This window comes from Pseudophryne corroboree, chromosome 1, assembly GCF_028390025.1.
Source record: "Pseudophryne corroboree isolate aPseCor3 chromosome 1, aPseCor3.hap2, whole genome shotgun sequence".
NCBI lineage: Eukaryota > Metazoa > Chordata > Amphibia > Anura > Myobatrachidae > Pseudophryne > Pseudophryne corroboree.
In genome coordinates, this window is record NC_086444.1 from 241,056,015 (window position 1) to 241,078,256 (window position 22,242).

The 22,242-nt window shown below is 47.5% G+C and overlaps 1 protein-coding gene across 1 annotated transcript in view; it reads left to right on the top strand.

Moving 5' to 3' along the window:
- Positions 1 to 5,600: 5,600 nt before the first annotated feature.
- The window catches only part of ARL14EPL (ADP ribosylation factor like GTPase 14 effector protein like), a 116,639-nt gene continuing 99,997 nt past the window's right edge, over positions 5,601 to 22,242 (top strand). The window contains exon 1 of the mRNA XM_063964164.1: positions 5,601 to 5,753. The gene's annotated coding sequence lies outside the window, so the exon portion shown is untranslated. The remainder of the gene's footprint in view (positions 5,754 to 22,242) is intronic.

Below are 22,242 nucleotides of genomic sequence, written 5' to 3' on the forward strand. Positions count from 1 at the left end.
TCATGCTTTTAAAACTATCTAGCCAGTCAGGTGCCTGTGAACTGTGTCCCTGTGGAGATAAGGAACATTGTTCACACATGAGTGACCCTGCTGAAGACGGAGTAGAGTTACAAGCAGCACACATAACCATGTCTACAGACATCTTACACAACTGTAATACAGCGCAGCCCACTGACCAATATCTCCACACAGACCCCAGAGAGCCCTGGAGTGACACTGAGGAGCAGATACCAGCACACAGAACACAGCAGCACAATGTGGTTAAGTATGTGTATGACCTGATAGTAGTGCAGCGGCGCTACTGCTGGCGTGCTCCCCCTTTCTATGACCCCCTGGTACCAGTTTTACAGTCTGTAGCAGCGTGGGTCCCGGAAGAGCAGCGTGCATGCAGCCTTGATGATCCTCAGCAGCAGGAAATGACGCATTCTCGCCACTGGTCCCGCTCCGGGAAGCCCCGCCCCTTGTAATGGCACGCGGTCCCTATTACAGTTTATACTGGCTACTTATAACAAACAGTAGAATATGCATTTTACAGTATACACAAAGCCTTGAGACAGTGAGCACTGCGGGGCAACAGCCCTGAGCCAGTTTGTCCGCGGCGGGCACCGCAGCTCCGGGCCCGTGACCATCGAGTGACTTCCCACCAAAACTGCACCGGGTACCCGCTAACTGGGACCCCGGTGTAACACTCACCCCACCTTGTAACTTCGACATCTGTTAGAGGGTGGCGGCTAGCTGCTGGCGTGGGCACACATACTAACGATGTGTGATCAGTACCTCAGGAGCTCTAAGTCCCACGAAGCAGGTAGCCTTGTTGCCAACCATCTCCTTGGGCACATTTTTCTAAACTGAGTCTGGTAGAAGGGGTATAGAGGGGAGGAGCCAGCCCACACATACACACACTAAAAGGTTTTAAAGTGCCAGGCTCCAGTGGAGCCGATCTATACCCCATGGTACTAAAGTACAGAACCCCAGTATCCACTAGGATGTAGGAGAAACTTTCATTATCACTATACTTCTGGCTTCAGATCAACTGCTCCCTGTGCCAGCCGGGTCCCCTGAATGAAGTTATGACTTTGTGCACATGCCATCATAACGCCACGCAGAGGGAGTGGGGCCACTAACACCGTGAAGAGCAGCATTGACTGGAGTGTCCAGACTCAGGAAACCTCTCTGGCTGGAGGTCTCTGGGCATGGGCTCTGCGGGGTGTGGGAGAGGCGAGCACAGGATCTGCCCCACCATTGGCGAGCAGTATATATAAAGCAGCTGAGCCAGTTATCTGCTTCCTCCTAACCACACTGCTCACCCGACACAGGGTCTCACCTCTTCCTGCCAGACTGATTAACCTTCTCCCCCCAGATGGTAAATGGCCTCAAGTGTTCCTGATGCCTCCGCTCTGAGCAGGACCATCTGGTGGTTCCTGCACCCATTTCCTGGTTACTGCTGCTACTTGTTGCAGAGTCCTGGGATGGCAAGTACCCTGGGGTTGCAGCACAGTATATGGAGGAGGGGATGCAGAGTATGCCGTATATGGCAGGAGCAGTATATAGAGGAGAGGGAGCCCTGTCTATAGGAGGCACTGTATGGAGGGGTATGGGCGTGCAGTGTGTATATAGGGGCAGCATATGGTGGGGGGTGCACAATATGGAAGTGGATGGGGGTGCAGTGAATATAGAGTGGGTATACGGTAGGGGGTGCAGTGTACATAGGGTGTGTGTGTGTCCGTGTCACACAGAGGTGACTATATTGAAATAATCTGCAGCTCTCTCTCCATTGTCCCTATCTGCACCAACCACTCCACTCTCTCCCCAGCCCCTATCTAACCCAACCCCTCCCCACTCTCTCCCACCTCATGCCATATCTGCCCCTACACCCCCCGTCTCCCCAGTCCCTATCTGCCCCAACCCTTCTGTACTCTTTCTTTCTTCCCCAGTTCCTATCTGCCCCTACCCCACTCTCCACCCCCCAGTCCCTATCTGCTTCTACCCCCACTCTCCCTCCCCAGGCCCTCTCTATGTATGCAGCAAGTATGAGTCAGATCAGTATTATTATTACCTGCAGCAGGTTAGGAGGCTGTAACATCTCCCCGCAGTTTCACTTTCAGCTTGAGCTGTGTCATTTGGTCCATGTGGCACCCTCTAGTGGACGGCTGCGCAAATAACAGAGGTGAGGAGCAGATCGCCTTTAAAAATATAAAAATATAGGATGTAGAGCAGGGATGGGGAACCTTTTTTATACCAAGGGCCATTTGGATATTTATAAAATCCTTCGGGGGCCATACAAAAATTATCAACTTAAAAATTAGCCTGCCCCCAGTAGTTATGCCCCAGTAGATATGCCCAAAGTCAGTAGTTATGCCCCCATTCAGTAGTTATGCCAAGTAGATATACCCCCAGACAGTTGTTATGCCCCAGTAGATATGCCCCCAGTCACTTGTTATGCCCCATTAGATATGCCCCCAGTGAGTAGTTATGCCCCATTAGATATGCCCAAAGTCAGTTGTTATGCCCCATTAGATATGCCCTCTAGTAGCGCCGCTTACACACACACACATTCAAAGAAACAAAAAACACAATACTCACAAGCCCCGCTCCTGCTTCCACACCGTTGCCCTCCGCTTGGCCGCCCGCTCCTCAGAACTATGGGAGAGACGTCATGACATCTGTCCCATAGCACCGCACAGCCGCACACGCACACTGCCAGAACTGGAAGCCAGAGCTCAGGAGTGATCTCCTGCCTCCGGCTTCTGCTGACGGGAAGAAGCCAGGCGCCCGCTAGTAACAAAATCTCAATGGGCGCCCAGGATCTCCGCGGTTAGGTGAGCCTAGCCGGGCCGGATCAAGTGGCCCTGCTAGCCTTATACGGCCCGCGGGCCTGAGGTTCCCCACCCCTGATGTAGAGTGATGGATGCACAAGGGCAAAAGTATTTTTTGTACGTTACAAGGCTGATTTCCAAAAGTACAAATCCGCAAAACAAATGCTCATTTGTGGTGTCACCTGAGAACTTTTGCAAAAATGCACTGGTGTTTCCAGGTAAGCACATAGATATATGACCCTAGGTGGCAGGGTCAGTAAGGGCTAGCAACCGTCGGGCATTCAGAAAAATTGGTTCATCCATTTGCTTTAACCAATTTGTCTGAATGTCTGCTTTCCAATGTTTAGGAGCATATGGTAGATTGTCATTTGCTCCTATACATTACTAAATTCCCATTACACCAGCCAACTAGCTGGATGGTTGGGGAGATAATATTTAGGTGGATGGCCAGCAGGCCCGACGCATACCGCTCAGCAAAGGGATGCAGTGCAGGTAGGCGCCAGGAGGGAGAGGCGCTCTACCCGCTCTACATCCCTGTGCTGAGTTCCCCTGTCCTGCTGATGCCGGCTGCTGCGCCTGTCAAACTCTATGACAGGCAGAGGCGCCGGCATCATGAAGCCTCCTCTCCTCCTCCCCTGTCACAGACTCACAGTGTGCTGGGCAGGGGGCATAGCCTGGATGGCAAACAGGCCCGGCGACAGGGGAAGGGGAGACAATGGGGACACCAGTGCCGGGCTCAGAGAGTCAGAGGTGCCCCCAGGGATCAAGTGCTGCAGTACTGTGCCCATATGAAAAATGACGTCTGAACGCCCGCCCGCCAATCACTTTACTTAAATAAGACCCTGGCTGCTCCGACCTCCCCCTCTCCCCCGCTTACCCTGTAACTTGGTGCAGCCTGTTTGTGACGCTGCGCTGCCCTTCCCACCCTGTCTCTCTCCACCAGCACGGCGCCGTCACTGAGGAACCCAGCGTTCGTGGATGCACTGTGCCCAGCCTTCCGCTTATCACGAGGGTAGTGTGTGGGATAGGCTGCAGCAACTCCTCGCAGCCCCAGTACAATGCTCAGCTTTCCCTATATACACATTTTTGATCTGGTGAGTCCCGCCGTTTCTATGTCCTGTCTATATATATATATATATATATATATATATATATATATATATACTGTATGTCCTGTCTATATTATATATATATACACACTTACAAATACTGTGGGCATTGTATTCAAGTTAGGTCCTGTATGTGTGTATATATGATGTATGTATATAAATAAATATATGTGTATATGTATATGTGTCAAGAAGGGGATGCCGAGGGTGGGGGTTGGGTATGTGTTATCACCGTTGGGGATCCCGGCGCTCAGCATACCGACCGTGGGATCCCAGCAGCAGAATGACGGCGCAGTGGGGTGGGGAGGGCAACAAGCTCGACACGCTTCAGGCTCAGTATTCCCACTCTATGGTTGTTGTGGACACCCATGAGTGGGAATAATCACTGCTAGTCGGCATGCCGAATGTCAGGATTTAGATGGGGCGGGATGTAACCATTGGTAATATGAGCTGCCGGTCACATAACTACATCCCGAGGGTGGTGGTGGGAGGGGGGGCGGAGATATCTGTGTACTGGGCCCCAAGAATTCTGTTGCCGGCCCTGCTGGCAAACAAGGCGGCTGTGTGCTCGGTGCGCAAGTGTCAATGCTACATGGTGCATTACGTGTGTAAGCGTCAATGCTACAGGGTGCGTTACGTGTGTAAGCATCAATGCTACAGGGTGCTTTACGGTGTAAGGTGTAAGCGTCACTGCTGCAGGGGGCATTACGTGTGTAAGCATCACTGCTTCAGGGGGTGTTACGTGTGTAAGCGTCACTGCGTCTTGTATAAGCGTCACTGGTACAGGGGGCGTTGCGTGTGTAAGCATCACTACTGCAGGGGGAGTTACTACGTGTGTAAGTCCCACTACTACAGGGAGCATTATGTGTATAAGCATTATGTGCGCTGTCCCTTTGTAAAGTAAGGGAGGGTGCATTTATAGTTTGCAGGGGGGGGGGGCGCCGAACGCCCTAGCACCAGCCCTGATGGCCAGCTTCAGTCTATGAGAAGACCTGACAACTCAGTCATGGGCCAACCTGCTATATAGGTGGTATGAGTGCAGTATGGTCTCTGGAAACACAGTTACAACTCTACATCCAGCTGCCATATCATATGTCATCACTCTCATGCTGCCCACCACTGACCTACACCAGTAACTCTCCTGAGTCCTGACACTGGCACTACTAGTCACATTAATCATAATGGTCACAGCAAAGCACTAACAAAGCATGCAGCACCCCTGGAGAGAACTTATGCTATAAAGGGTCACTTTATTAAGAAAGACCAAGAGAGCCTAGAAAACATGGTACTTTCACAATCTGATAGCGAACTATACATGAAGTCAGCCTCCCATCAGACGCAGTACACCTCATGTCACCACCAGGTCGCAAGCTACTTACCTCAGCTCTGCTGCCACAGTAGGGTAGTTTCTTGGTTCCCACTCAGCCTCAGAAACGCCAACAACTGGGCAAGGATAATACGCCCCCTAGGTGTGATCAGTGGTGCCAGCCTGACCCCGCGGCCTGCATGGGGAAAACGCAGGACTAGGGACAGGTCTAACTCTGATCCCAGCATGCAGTATTTAGTATAAGAGGAGCGCAATTCTGGTCGTTCCTTTTACCACCGTTATGTGCGCTAACAAATGAACCTATAATAGGTTTCTTACGGTAGCAGCAGTCTCTCTAGATGAGGCGGGGCAGCCTTCCGAGTGGGAAGGGAAGTATTGGGAACCGCAGCGCAGAGGTCAGCCGCAGTGAGCAGTGTGGTGCACGCACGCAGCCGCAGTCAGAGCAGCGCTCGTACACGCAGAGCAGCGCCCGCAGAAGAACGCGGTGTTTGGAAGCGCGAGGCATGTATGGCTGGAGGAAAGCTGTAATAGGTGCCTGCAGTAAGAGCCGCTGCAGTGCTCATTGTATATGGCTGCTTTACTTTTCATTTATTTAGAAATAACTCCTGCACAATCCTCAGCTATTGCGCATGTGTGGATGTTCTGTAATACTGTAGCTCTGCATGGACTTCACTGGTCGTCATATTCCTCACAGTCTCCTCACATCACTTGTCTAGTAGTCATAGGCCAAATGCAGCTATATACAGTCAGTATGTGCACTGAAACTGTATTAACTACAGTAATTTACTAAATATAAAATTTATCCTCCACTCCAGGTTCCATTTCTTCTATGAGAGAGGAACCTGTTTCTTCACTAAAACCTGAGCTGGAGATCACCCTTGCTGCAGCAGCAGTCAGTCCTCCCAAAGAAGTAGCATCTCTCTTGCCATGAGATATGTCTATGGAAAGTCAAGGAATCAGAATGTGATCCCACTTGCAGATTATCTATATAGGATTACTTTAAAGCCCATTGCAGCTGTATACCTTATGCTGTGTGTGTACACGACTGTATGGGATCTTATATTCTGAGCCCCATTATCCAGACAGATCAGTTTGGCATATTTGCTTTTCTCTGACGTCCTAGTGGATGCTGGGGACTCCGTAAGGACCATGGGGAATAGACGGCTCCGCAGGAGACTGGGCACATCTAAGAAAGATTTAGGACTATCTGGTGTGCACTGGCTCCTCCCCCTATGACCCTCCTCCAAGCCTCAGTTAGATTTCTGTGCCCGGCTGAGCTGGATGCACACTAGGGGCTCTCCTGAGCTCCTAGAAGAAAGTATAGTTTAGGTTTTTTATTTTCAGTGAGACCTGCTGGCAACAGGCTCACTGCAACGAGGGACTAAGGGGAGAAGAAGCGAACCTACCTAAGTGGTGGTAGCTTGGGCTTCTCAGGCTACTGGACACCATTAACTCCAGAGGGATCGAACACAGGACCCGACCTCGTCGTCCGTTCCCGGAGCCGCGCCGCCGTCCCCCTTACAGAGCCAGAAACAAGAAGGTGGTCCGGAAAATCGGCGGCTGAAGACTTCTGTCTTCTCCAAGGTAGCGCACAGCACTGCAGCTGTGCGCCATTGCTCCTCATGCACACCACACACTGCGGTCACTGATGGGTGTAGGGCGCTGGGGGGGGGGCGCCCTGAGCAGCAATAATAACACCTTGGCTGGCAAAACTAACACCATATATAGCCCCAGAGGCTATATAGGTGTATATTAACCCCTGCCAGAAACGATAAAATAGCGGGAGAAAGCCCGCCGAAAAAGGGGCGGAGCCAACTCCCTCAGCACACTGGCGCCATTATTCCCTCACAGCTTCGCTGGAAGGAAGCTCCCTGGCTCTCCCCTGCAGTCCTGCACTACAGAAAGGGTAAAAAAGAGAGGGGGGGCACAATTTAGGCGCAATATATATATATATTATAGGCAGCTATAGGGGAAAACACTCTGTATAGTGATATCCCTGTGTTATATAGCGCCCTGGTGTGTGCTGGCATACTCTCCCTCTGTCTCCCCAAAGGGCTTTGTGGGGTCCTGTCCTCTGTAAGAGCATTCCCTGTGTGTCTGCTGTGTGTCGGTACTGCTGTGTCGACATGTATGATGAGGATAATGATGTGGAGGCGGAGCAAATGCCTGTGAATGTGATGTCACCCCCTGCGGGGTCGACACCAGTGTGGATGGACTTATGGAAGGAATTACGTGACAGTGTCAGCTCCTTACATAAAAGGTTTGACGACATAGGACAGCCGGCTACTCAGCTTGTGCCTGTCCAAGCGTCTCAAATGTCATCAGGGGCTATAAAACGCCCGCTACCTCAGATGACAGATACAGATGTCGACACGGATACCGACTCCAGTGTCGACGATGATGAGACGAGTGTACCCTCCAATAGATCCACCCGTTATATGATTGAGGCTATGAAAAATGTTTTACACATTTCTTATGATACCCCAGGTACCACAAAAAAGGGTATTATGTTTGGTGAGAAAAAACTACCAGTAGTTTTTCCTGCATCTGACGAATTAAATGAGGTGTGTGAGGAAGCGTGGACTTCCCCAGATAAGAAATTGATCATTTCTAAACGGTTAATGGCTGCATACCCTTTCCCGCCAGAGGATAGGTCACGCTGGGAAACACCCCCTAGGGTAGATAAAGCATTGACACGCTTATCAAAGAAGGTGGCACTACCGTCTCCGGATACGGCCGCCCTAAAAGAACCTGCTGATAGAAAGCTGGAAAGTACCCTAAAAGCTATATACACACACACTGGCATTATATTGAGACCCGCTATTGCATCAGCTTGGATGTGCAGTGCTGCTGCTGCGTGGTCAGACTCCCTGTCGGAAAACATTGATACCATGGATAGGGACAATATTTTGTTAACGATTGACCATATAAAAGACGCGGTCTTATACATGCGTGATGCACAGAGGGATATTTGCCGGCTGGCATCAAAAATAAGCGCTATGCCCATTGCCGCCAGACGGGGGTTATGGACTAGGCAATGGTCAGGTGATGCCGACTCCAAGCGGCACATGGAAGTTTTACCCTATAAAGGGGCGGAACTTTTTGGGGAAGGTCTTTCAGACCTCGTTTCCACAGCTACTGCTGGGAAATCGACTTTTTTTGCCACAGGCTACCCCACAGCAAAAGAAAGCACCGTATTATCAGGTACAGTCCTTTCGGCCCCAGAAAAATAAGCGGGCTAGAGGCTCATCCTTTCTGCCGAGGGGCAGAGGAAGGGGGAAAAAGCTGCAGCACACAGCTAGTTCCCAGGAGCAGAAGTCCTCCCCTGGGTCCGGTAAGTCCACAGCATGACGCTGGGGCTGCTCAGGCGGACTCGGGAACGGTGGGGGCACGTCTCAGGTTTTTCAGCACACAGTGGGCTCTCTCACAAGTGGATCCCTGGGTCCTTCAAGTAGTATCTCAGGGGTACAGGTTGGAATTCGAGACGTCTCCCCCCCGCCGTTTCCTAAAATCTGCCTTGCCGGCAACTCCCTCTGCCAGGGAGGCAGTGTTGGTGGCTATTCAAAAACTGTATTCACAGAAAGTGATCGTCAAGGTACCCCTCCTTCAGCAAGGAAAGGGTTACTACTCCACAATGTTTGTGGTACCGAAACCGGACGGTTCGGTGAGACCCATCTTAAATTTAAAAACCTTGAACACTTATATCAAGAGGTTCAAGTTCAAGATGGAATCGCTCAGGGCGGTTATTGCGAGCCTGGAGGAGGGGGATTACATGGTATCCCTGGACATCAAGGATGCGTACCTGCATGTCCCCATTTACCCTCCACACCAGGAGTACCTCAGATTTGTGGTACAGGACTGTCACTATCAGTTCCAGACGCTGCCGTTCGGGTTATCCACGGCACCGAGGGTCTTTACCAAGGTAATGGCCGAAATGATGATACTCCTTCGCAAGAAGGGAGTTTTAATTATCCCGTACTTGGACGATCTCCTGATAAAGGCGAGGTCCAAAGAACAGTTGATAGTGGGGGTGGCACTTTCTCAGGAAGTGCTACAACAGCACGGCTGGATTCTAAACATTCCAAAGTCACAGCTGGTCCCGACGACACGTCTTCTGTTCCTGGGAATGATTCTGGACACAGACCAGAAAAGAGTGTTTCTTCCACTGGAAAAAGCCGAGGAATTGTCATCTCTGGTCAGAGACATTCTAAAACCAGGAAAAGTGTCGGTACATCAATGCACACGAGTCCTGGGAAAAATGGTAGCTTCGTACGAAGCAATTCCATTCGGAAGGTTCCACGCAAGGACGTTCCAGTGGGACCTGTTGGACAAATGGTCCGGGTCCCATCTCCAGATGCAACAGCGGATAACCCTATCGGCCAGAACCAGGGTGTCGCTGCTGTGGTGGCTGCAGAGGGCTCATCTACTAGAGGGCCGCAGATTCGGAATACAGGACTGGGTCCTGGTGACCACGGATGCCAGCCTTCGGGGCTGGGGAGCAGTCACAAAGGGAAGAAATTTCCAAGGACTGTGGTCAAATCAGGAGATTTCTCTTCACATAAATATCCTGGAGCTAAGGGCCATTTACAATGCCCTTAGCCAGGCAAGACCCCTGCTTCAAAACCAGCCGGTACTGATCCAGTCAGACAACATCACGGCGGTCGCCCATGTAAACAGACAGGGCGGCACGAGAAGCAGGATGGCGATGGCAGAAGCCACAAGGATTCTCAGATGGGCAGAGAATCATGTGTTAGCACTGACGGCAGTGTTCATTCCGGGAGTGGACAACTGGGAAGCAGACTTCCTCAGCAGGCACGACCTCCACCCGGGAGAATGGGACCTTCATCCAGAAGTCTTCCAAATGCTGGTCAACCGGTGGGAAAAACCACAGGTAGACATGATGGCGTCCCGCCTCAACAAGAAGTTGAAAAGATATTGCGCCCGGTCAAGAGACCCTCAGGCGATAGCGGTGGACGCTCTACTGACACCATGGGTGTACCAGTCGGTTTATGTGTTTCCTCCTCTACCTCTCATACCCAAGGTACTGAGAATAATAAGAAGGCGAGGAGTGAAAACCATACTCGTGGTTCCGGATTGGCCAAGAAGAGCTTGGTACCCGGAACTTCAAGAGATGCTTACAGAGGACCCTTGGCCTCTGCCGCTCAGACAAGACCTGCTGCAGCAGGGACCCTGTCTGTTCCAAGACTTACCGCGGCTGCGTTTGACGGCATGGCGGTTGAACACCGGATCCTGAAGGAAAAGGGTATTCCGGAGGAAGTCATCCCTACCCTGATCAAAGCCAGGAAGGATGTCACCGCAAGACATTATCACCGCATTTGGCGAAAATATGTTGCTTGGTGTGAGGCCATGAAGGCCCCGACGGAGGAATTTCAACTGGGTCGATTCCTGCACTTCCTGCAAGCAGGGGTGACGTTGGGCCTCAAATTGGGGTCCATAAAGGTCCAGATTTCGGCTCTGTCGATTTTCTTCCAAAAAGAACTGGCTTCACTGCCCGAAGTTCAGACTTTTGTCAAAGGAGTACTGCATATTCAGCCTCCTTTTGTGCCCCCAGTGGCACCTTGGGATCTCAATGTGGTTTTGGCATTCCTGAAATCACATTGGTTCGAACCACTTAAGACTGTGGATTTAAAATATCTCACGTGGAAAGTGGTCATGCTGTTGGCCTTGGCGTCGGCCAGGCGGGTTTCAGAATTGGCGGCTTTGTCTTGTAAAAGCCCTTATCTGATTTTCCATATGGATAGGGCAGAATTGAGGACTCGTCCTCAGTTTCTCCCAAAGGTGGTCTCAGCTTTTCACTTGAACCAACCTATTGTGGTGCCTGCGGCTACTAGGGACTTGGAGGATTCCAAGTTGCTGGACGTAGTCAGGGCCCTAAAAATTTATATTTCCAGGACGGCTGGAGTCAGAAAGACTGACTCGCTGTTTATCCTGTATGCACCCACCAAGCTGGGTGCTCCTGCTTCTAAGCAGTCTATTGCGCGCTGGATTTGTAGCACTATTCAGCTGGCGCATTCTGCGGTAGGCTTACCGCAGCCTAAATCTGTAAAAGCCCATTCCACACGGAAGGTGGGCTCATCTTGGGCGGCTGCCCGAGGGGTCTCGGCTTTACAACTTTGCCGAGCAGCTACTTGTTCGGGGGCAAACACGTTTGCAAAATTCTACAAATTTGATACCCTGGCTGAGGAGGACCTGGAATTCTCTCATTCGGTGCTGCAGAGTCATCCGCACTCTCCCGCCCGTTTGGGAGCTTTGGTATAATCCCCATGGTCCTTACGGAGTCCCCAGCATCCACTAGAACGTCAGAGAAAATAAGATTTTACTCACCGGTAAATCTATTTCTCGTAGTCCGTAGTGGATGCTGGGCGCCCATCCCAAGTGCGGATTGTCTGCAATACCTGTACATAGTTATTGTTACAAAAATCGGGTTTTGTTGTGAGCCATCTCTTCAGAGGCTCCATTTGTTATCATACTGTTAACCGGGGTTCCTATCACGTGTTATATGGTGTGATTGGTGTGGCTGGTATGAGTCTTACCCGGGATTCAAAAATCCTTCCTTATTGTGTCAGCTCTTCCGGGCACAGTTCCTAACTGAGGCTTGGAGGAGGGTCATAGGGGGAGGAGCCAGTGCACACCAGATAGTCCTAAATCTTTCTTAGATGTGCCCAGTCTCCTGCGGAGCCGTCTATTCCCCATGGTCCTTACGGAGTCCCCAGCATCCACTACGGACTACGAGAAATAGATTTACCGGTGAGTAAAATCTTATTTTTACATCTTAAGGTTTAAAAATATATTGTTCATCCAATTCAGCCGTTTAGGAGTTCTAATTGGATGTCGAAGTAACTAATCCTGGCAGTACTGTTCTACAAAGAGATAATTCCTATTGTGCATAACAGTGCATTGTATACATTGGCATGTGCAGCACAACTGGGGCAGATGTATTAACCTGGAGAAGGAACAAGGAAGTGACAAACCAGTGATAAGTGCAAGGTGATAAACACACCAGCCAATCAGCTCAAATTGACAGTTAGGAGCTGATTGGCTGGTGTGTTTATCACCTTGCACTTATCACTAGTTTATCACTTCCTTATGCCGTCTCCAGGCTTAATACATCTGCCCCTTAATTAGGGTGTGCACCCAGGGCTATCTGGAGAGGTGCACTCTGCGCTGTATCATCATAATTTCCCCCATTTACTCACATATCTATGATCATATTATGAAGCTCAGTAGTGCACCCAATTCATATGATGACTGTGTACTTTATATAATACATGTACAACCCACTGCACTTTACCATCCTCACGTCCTCGGCGGGTAGGGATAATTAGGGCGTGAAGCCTATGGAAGGGCACAACTGCATCATCTAATTCACTGAGTGACTGACACTGTCAACTGATCAGAATACTGGCAGCATCTGTAATTTTGCTGACAAAGAGATGGCTTCCGACGATAAGGAGTGTCTGGGGACACCCTGCACCCTCTGTGCACACGCCTATAGATAGTAAGAGACTCATATAACAACCTCCGTGCTGAGATTACTGAGCTGCCTTTTCATTCACAAAAAATAGTTCTGTAAATCTGTGCGGACATTTCCTTCATTTCCAAGCAATCTGCACATGACATCCACGTTACATGTATTCATGTTAATTACAGCTGTGATTAAGCAACATTTATTTTTTTTGCATAATATTGCAGTAAAAAGAAAAAAATATTAAATATTATCACATGGTTAACTATAGTTAAGCAAAACAAAATCATAGAAAATGTTTTAGTGTCAATAAAAAACGCTGGATGGAAATGTCCCATTATAGTGCTGTTCAGTACATTTAAAGCAAAGAAAAAAAAATCAGTCACATAAGAGGCTTGTTACATGTGTGCAAAATCTACCCATTTCCAAAGGCAGAAATTGCTGCAGGACTGCACACTTAAGAATAGAACTGAGTATCAAAGCACCATCAATGTTTTAGACCATGGAAGAGTAGAATAGAAGTACTTTAGAAACCCGCGGGCAAACTCACCCAAAAAATATCAAATGACTAGGCTCAGACAGGTGGGATTGCTGAAACAGCAGGTAAGTTACTATCCCTTTCATACCCTGTTAAGACATGCATCTAAATCTCAGGTTTTTGCTAAGTCCCGGGTCCCAGACTATGCTCTTTACCAGGGTCGGGGCTGAGACGTGGAAATTTGGCCTATTTCCCATACCCGGGTTAACGACCGTCACTGCCCTTTCGCACACAACTGGAGAAATGTTTAATGCTGCGTGTATATGTAGCAGCAGCAAAAAAAAATGTGTGTGAAAGAATCGTCCACCTTATTGCCGGCCGGTGAAAACTGTCTAGTGTGAAATAGTCCTTTGCCGGCATGCTAGACCCGGCAAATTCCAGAGTCTTATGTCTTAAAGGAGTGTCACACAGCCCGATAAACTCGGAGTATTGCCGTGTCGACCCTCAGTGTAAAAGGGTCAAACCAGATTGAGAGCCAGGTTATATACAAAGGAAAGTGGAAATGGGAAAGTTTTCTGCACAAGTTTTGTTTACTTAATGACTCCCCAATTCTTCATGTCATCTGTAATAGGATCCACAGGATGGGGGTGCTGCCTAAGACAATAATAGTAGAAGACAAAAAACGAAAGGACAGAATTGTCTTTTTGTTAGCCACAGTGTATCAGTAGGAAGCTACTGGGAGACTGAAAAATGACTTTGTGAATAGAGACATGCAGTATTTCGGTTACCTGTGATAACAGATAGGATATAATCCAAATATTGAAATAAATCATAGGAGATCCCTGTACTGACAGCACATATTCATTCCTGTGTATTATAGCTCCAACTGAATGACATTCTTTTCATCATTATAATATTGGAATAAATTATATGAGATATCTATACTGACAGTACATATTTATTCCTGCATACTACAGCTTCAACTGAATGATATTTTCCTCATAATTACAATTGGAATAAATAGAATCAATGATTGCCATCTTTGGGACTAGAGGAACCTTGATTAAACTTTAGGAATAACCAATACAGTGTGCCCAATGTCCACACTTAAAATAATTTATAGGTGAACGACAAAGATCAAAATATAACGATCATACATAATGATGATACACATGATAAATCTGTATGATTAGACATGGGCCAGTATTTACTAATAATTCGATTTTGTCCGATTTGTGTTTTTTTTTTCAAAGTCTCAATCCGGGAGTTCACTAAGCACAAATCTCGGCAGTGTTTGGCCTATTCGTAATGGTTTGAATGACAAAGTTCAGAAATACGAATGAATAGACCATCGGTCAAATGCGGCTGTTATTTCATAGAACACGGGTATTCACTATTCATTCGTATTTGGGTGTTAGTCTCTTCGAGTGCTCAATTGCGGGTCTATTTTTTTGCGAATCGTTAAAAAAAGCAGGAAAAAAAATAGACCTGCTTTTTCAAGGCGAGTTTGGATAATCATGCACGGATCAGTGAGATCTGTGTATGGTTATCAATGGGAAAAGGTCTGTTTAGTGTAAAAATGTGTAAATCGTGAAAAAAAATTGCGTGGGGTCCCCCCTGATAAGCATAACCAGCCTCGGGCTCTTTGAGCTGGTCCTGGTTGCAAAAATACAGGGTAAAAAATGACAGGGGTTCCCCATATTTAAACAACCAGCACTGGGCTCTGCACCTGGTCCTGGTGCAAAAAATACGGGGGACAAAAAGCGTAGGGGTCACCCGTATTTTTTGAACCAGCACCGGGCTCCACTAGTCAGAGAGATAATGCCACAGCCGGGGGACACTTTTATCTTGGGCCCTGGCATTAAATCACTAACTAGTCACCCCTGGCTGGGGTACCCTGGAGGAGTGGGAACCCCTTAAATCAAGGGGTCCCCCCCCTCCAGCCACCCAAGGGCCAGGGGTGAAGCCCGAGGCTGTCCCCCCATCCAAGGGCGGTGGATGGGGGGCTGATAGCCATAGTGTTAAAAAAAGAAAATTGTTTTTTTGTAGCAGGACTACAAGTCCCAGCAAGCCTCCCCCGCAAGCTGGTACTTGCAGAACCACAAGTACCAGCATGCGGAGGGAAAACGGGCCCGCTGGTACCTGTAGTTCTACTACAAAAAAAATACCCCCAAAAAAACAGAACGCACACCTTGATAGTATAATTTTATTACATCCATGCACACTTACATACACACATACTTACCTCTGTTCACACGTGGCTCGGTCCCCTTCTCCACGTAGAATCCACGGGGTACCTGTAAATAAAATTATACTCACACAATCCAGTGTAGATCGGTCCTCTTCTACTTGTAATCCACGTACTTGGCAAAAAAACAAACAGACAAACCCGAACCACGCACTGAAAGGGGCCCCATGTTTACACATGGGACCCCTTTCCCCAACTGCCGGGACCCCCGTGACTCCTGTCAAAGAGGGTCCCTTCAGCCAATCAGGGAGCGCCACGTCATGGCACTCTCCTGATTGGATGTGCGCTCCTGAGCTCTCTATCAGGCTGCGCACTGAAGATACAATGTAGCGCATAGGCGCTCCATTGTATCCAATGGTGGGAACTTTGCGGTCAGCGGTTGAGGTTACTCGCGGTCAACCGCTGACCGCAAAGTTCCCACCACTGGATACAATGGAGCGCCTATGCGCTACATTGTATCTTCAGTGCGCAGCCTGACAGAGAGCTCAGGAGCGCACATCCAATCAGGAGAGTGCCATGACGTGGCGCTCCCTGATTGGCTGAAGGGACCCTCTTTGACAGGAGTCATGGGGGGTCCCGGCAGTCGGGGAAAGGGGTCCCATGTGTAAACAGGGGGCCCCTTTCAGTGCGTGGTTCGGGTTTGTCGGTTTGTTTTTTTGCCAAGTACGCGGATTACAAGTAGAAGAGGACCGATCTACACTGGATTGTGTGAGTATAATTTTATTTACAGGTACCCTGTGGATTCTACGTGGAGAAGGGGACCGAGCCACGTGTGAACAGAGGTAAGTATGTGTGTATTTAAGTGTGCATGGATGTAATAAAGTTATACTATCAAGGTGTGTGTGTTCTGTTTTTTTTGGGGTATTTTTTTTGTAGTAGAACTACAGGTACCAGCGGGCCCGTTTCCCCCCTGCATGCTGGTACTTGTGGTTCTCCAAGTACCAGCTTGCGGGGAGGCTTGCTGGGACTTGTAGTCCTGCTACAAAAAACAATATTCTTTTTTTAACACTATGGCTATCAGCCCCCCATCCGCCGCTCTTGGATGGAGGGACAGCCTCGGGCTTCACGCCTGGCCCTTGGGTGGTAGGAGGGGGGGACCCCTTGATTTAAGGGGTTCCCACTCCTCCAGGGTACCCCGGCCAGGGGTGACTAGTTAGTGATTTAATGCCAGGGCCGCAGGGACCAAGATAAAAGTGTCCCCCGGCTGTGGCATTATCTCTCTGACTAGTGGAGCCCGGTGCTGGTTCAAAAAATACGGGGGACCCCTACGCTTTTTGTCCCCCGTATTTTTTGCACCAGGACCAGGTGCAGAGCCCGGTGCTGGTTGTTTAAATATGGGGGAACCCCTGTCATTTTTCCCCCTGTATTTTTGCAACCAGGACCAGCTCAAAGAGCCCGAGGCTGGTTGTGCTTAGGAGGGGGGAGCCCACGCAATTTTTTTTTCTGTTTTTTAACTCTTTAAACACTGTTTTTAAGGTACACAATGAAGCCCTGCACGGATCTCACAGATCCGTCCGGGATTCCTTGTGTTTTGACAGGCAGTGTTTTACTCATCACTCCCGTAAAACACTGCCTGACATTACAAATCACATCGACATCGGAAAAGACGAATGAGGAAAACTCGGCAGCTTAGTAAATGACCGTATCAGGATTCAAAAAGTTGCAGTAAAATGCACCCGATACCATTCGAGTTCAAACACCCTTAAAAACGGCTAAAACACGAATATTAGTAAATATACCCCATGGTGTTTATTATATAATTTCATACAAACTCTCATACCATTGTCTGCTAATATTGGGACTCATATATATATATATATATATATATATATATACTAAAAGGACCTGTATACTAGACGTGATATACGTTTGTCTTCTTTGTAATTAATACCAACCTGAATTATCAGGGAGATATTTATTAAGATACCTGATATCATTGTCAGCAGGCCATACATAATAGAGTCCAAACAAGGATGTAAAGCAGGATTATACTGTGGAATGTATATGAACATATCCTTAATAAAGGTATACAGATAGTATCCACTACCTGCTATGTTCAAACATTATTTTATGCAGATGACGGATTGTATAATTCGAACCTTTGTCTGAATAATAGACGTGGTATGGAGGAGTGAATAACACCATAGTTAGCAGACTTATCTTTGTGTGGGATATAATAATAATATCCTTTGTCTTTTCATCATTAACTCACCTACGTGGTAAATATAGTGGACATTGTGCCTATTTGGGAAATCCAAAAGGATTACATACATGACTACAGACCCCCTGTATAGAATTAATAGATGATTCAGTGATCACATATACAGTCTAACAATATAGGAATAACAACACAGTGAGCCCGGAAGCTATTTTCATTATCACTGTTATTCATTTTTCACATATGTATGTCTATATTTCACTAAACAGGATATTTTAGCTAATATAATAAAAGTTAAGTCTTATTAAAAATTACCAATATGTCAACACATCAATTTCCTCTCTAAGGCCCTCATTCCGAGTTGTTCGCTCGCTAGCTGCTTTTAGCAGCATTGCACACGCTAAGCCGCCGCCCTCTGGGAGTGTATTTTAGCATAGCAGAATTGCGAACGAAAGATTAGCAGAATTGCGAATAGAAATTTCTTAGCAGTTTCTGAGTAGCTCCAGACTTACTCCTACATTGCGATCATTTCAGTCAGTTTTGTTCCTGGTTTGACATCACAAACACACCCAGCGTTCGCCCAGACACTCCCCCGTTTCTTCAGACACTCCCGCGTTTTTCCCAGAAACGCCAGCGTTTTTTCGCACACTCCCAGAAAACGTCCAGTTTCCGCCCAGAAACACCCACTTCCTGTCAATCACACTACGATCACCAGAACGATGAAAAAGCTTTGTTATGCCGTGAGTAAAATACCTAACTTTTGTGTAAAATAACTAAGCGCATGCGCTCTGCGAACCTTGCGCATGCGCATTAAGCGACTAATCGCAGTAAAACGAAAATCGGCAACGAGCGAACAACTCGGAATGACCCCCTAAGTGCGCCAACAAAAAATACAATTCTGTCCTTTCGTTTTTTTGTCTGAGAGCCAGGTTAGACTCATGCAATGGAGCGGTGTAAACGGGTAACCTGGGTCATCCGATCTGGGTCCCATTTACACTGTATAGAGAGCAATCTCTCCGGCACTTGGAGGTGAGGTCATCTCCAAGTGCCGGCAGAAGGAAGATCTGGCAATAACCTATTTCCAGCCTGCGATATAAACGGGGTTCAAGCCGCTGTGATATGGCTTGAAACCTGTGTTCGCTGACTCGGGCTGGACCTTTGTGTGCAGTGTAAAAGGGGTATAATTAATTTTGACCGGCAAGATTGATTGACAGGAGTATCATCCAATTGGGCTATGGAGGATTGTAATGTCTTTCACTAGACATAACTGTTTTTTTATCAGAAATACACAAGCAAAAATATAAAACATTAGGAAAATAAAATACAAACAATCACACCACACTAACACAAGGAAACACGCAGAGGACTTAAAAAAACAGCACCCCCAAAGATAAACTCAACATGGAAAACACCTCAGACAGACAATATACAGAACAAGAAACAAGACAATTTATATAAAAAAAACCCCCACAACTAGCAATACTTTATATCTTTCACGTTACACTTTCTTACAACTTTCTCCTTTTCCATAACCCTAAGTATCCATTTCATCTAAATACCGTAAGTTATCGATGGAGCCCAAGTTTTAGGAGTAATTTCTGTTGAACCTAATACTGCCTAAAAATAAATACTCTGCTGGCTCCTAGATTTTTTTGTTTGGTTCCTGAAAATAATTTGTCCACCCCTGTCTTACTATTGCAATTACCCTCACTGTGGAAAATAGGAAAACATGTAATTGATGAAAGCTTGGTATAGTATGATAGCAGTATCATATAAGGTGCAATGGTGGCATCTAGTGGTGGTGAAATATATCTACATGTTCAAGTAGAAACACTCTCAGAAATATACGTTATATGGCTATGAGCAGTGAGACAATGGGCCAGGGGGGGTAATTCCAAGTTGATCGCAGCAGGAATTTTTTTAGCAGTTGGGCAAAACCATGTGCACTGCAGGGGAGGCAGATATAACATGTGCAGAGAGAGTTAGATTTGGGTGGGTTATTTTGTTTCTGTGCAGGGTAAATACTGGCTGCTTTAGTTTTACACTGCAATTTAGATTGCAGATTTACACACCACACCCAAATCCAACTCTCTCTCTGCACATGTTATATCTGCCTCCCCTGCAGTGCACATGGGGGGTAATTCCAAGTTGATCGCAGCAGGATTTGTTTTAGCAATTGGGCAAAACCATGTGCACTGCAGGGGAGGCAGATATAACATGTGCAGAAAGAGTTAGATTTGGGTGGGTTATTTTGTTTCTGTGCAGGGTAAATACTGTCTGCTTTATTTTTTCACTGCAAATTAGATTGCAGATTGAACACACCCCACCCAAATCTAACTCTCTCTGCACATGTTATATCTGCCTCCCCTGCAGTGCACATGGTTTTGCCCAATTGCTAACAAAAATCCTGCTGCGATCAACTTGGAATTACCCCCATGGTGTTGCCCAACTGCTAACCAAATTCCTGCTGCGATCAACTTGGAATTACCCCCTGATTTGGATGAGTCAGGGTTTGCAGACGCATGTTGTGGATTTCAGCATACTGCGCATCTGCCACAGAAAAACCTGGGACTGCGCATGGCCCAAATCAAACATATACATTTGCAGTCTGTAACAGGAGTGGTCTCTTTATACTTCTAGGTTTGTTTAAACTGAGATGATATTTTAATGAGGGATAGAGGGGGAGATGTTCTAAGCCTTGGAGAGAGATAAAGTACCAGTCAGTCAGCTCCTAACTGCCCTGTTACAGGCTGTGTTTGAAAAATGAAAGTTTGGAGCTGATTGATTGGTGATTTATCTCTCTCCACTTTATCAGTCTCCAAGGCTTAGTACATCTATCCCATAGTGAGCCAAGTCTGCATGCACATAGCATTTTCCCATTGCTTTTAAAGTGTCAAACCTGAGCTGTATATAGCAAGAATTAAATAGTATCAACTTTAAAAGAAATATTAGGAACAGTGGGCCTGATTCTGAGTAGGAAGCAAGTCCTAAAGGAGATGTTTGTGGTAATTATCAGCAGACTGCGCATGCTCCGCAAAGACGCAATCGCAGACTGTACATGCTCCGCAAAGAAGCAATCGCAGATTGCACACGCTCTGCACCATGCGTACGCACCTACAGAGGATATGAGACGGTTTAGTCCATGCTTGGCCAGATTGCTGTGTTTGTAAAATGTGCAGACAGTGCGTCTCCAGGTAAGTATCATGTAAGTATCATGGGCGTGTAGCCCCACTTCAGAGCCTGTGTGAGGCGTGCGGAGGGAGATGGTGTGCCTATTTCAGACGGATTTATTGTACACAGTGCGGTGTGGATAGAAGTGTTTGTCGATACTATTGATGACGCCTGCAGCTACAGATGGGAAACAGTGGACAGAGTGATGCACGTAATTGGAAATGGCTGGATACTCACTTAGATGGACAGATGTTTGCATTAGCATAATATAGTAAATGTTATAGCCTTGGATGCCCGCCTATGCTGGCACTTTATGTCCAACTCAGAATGAGGACCAGTGTTCTTAGTGAATGCTCGTCATAGTGCAAAAAAAATCCAGCACGTGGCAGTTAATTCTGTAGGTTCGATTCCGTCTTTGGTATGCATTACTCATCCTCCTCCTAACACTCCATCCTCTGCACTCCCCAAATGATCACGAGCAGGGCCATCTCTCCTTTGGTTTTATATATATATATATATATATATATATATATATACTGCTCAAAAAAATAAAGGGAACACTTAAACAACACATCCTAGATCTGAATGAATTAAATATTCTCATTAAATACTTTGTTCTTTACATAGTTGAATGTGCTGACAACAAAATCACACAAAAATTATCAATGGAAATCAAATTTATTAACCCATGGAGGTCTGGATTTGGAGTCACACTCAAAATTAAAGTGGAAAAACACACTACAGGCTGATCCAACTTTGATGTAATGTCCTTAAAACAAGTCAAAATGAGGCTCAGTAGTGTGTGTGGCCTCCCTGTGCCTGTATGACCTCCCTACAATGCCTGGGTATGCTCCTGATGAGGTGGCGGATGGTCTCCTGAGGGATCTCCTCCCAGACCTGGACTAAAGCATCTGCCAACTCCTGGACAGTGTGTGGTGCAACGTGGCGTTGGTGGATGGAGGGAGACATGATGTCCCAGATGTGCTCAATTGGATTCAGGTCTTATGGAACGGGCGGGCCAGTCTATAGTATCAATGCCTTCGTCTTGCAGGAACTGCTGACACTCCAGCCACATGAGGTCTAGCATTGTCTTGCATTAGGAGGAACCCAGGGCCAACCGCACCAGCATATGGTCTCAGAAGGGGTCTGAGGATCTCATCTCGGTACCTAATGGCAGTCAGGCTACCTCTGACGAGCACATGGAGGGCTGTGCGGCCCCCCAAAGAAATGCCACCCCACACCATTACTGACCCACTGCCAAACCGGTCATACTGGAGGATGTTGCAGGCAGCAGAACGTTCTCCTTGGCGTCTCCAGAGTCTGTCACGTGCTCAGTGAGAACCTGCTTTCATCTGTGAAGAGCACAGGGCGCCAGTGGCGAATTTGCCAATCTTGGTGTTCTCTGGCAAATGCCAAACGTCCTGCACGGTGTTGGGCTGTAAGCACAAT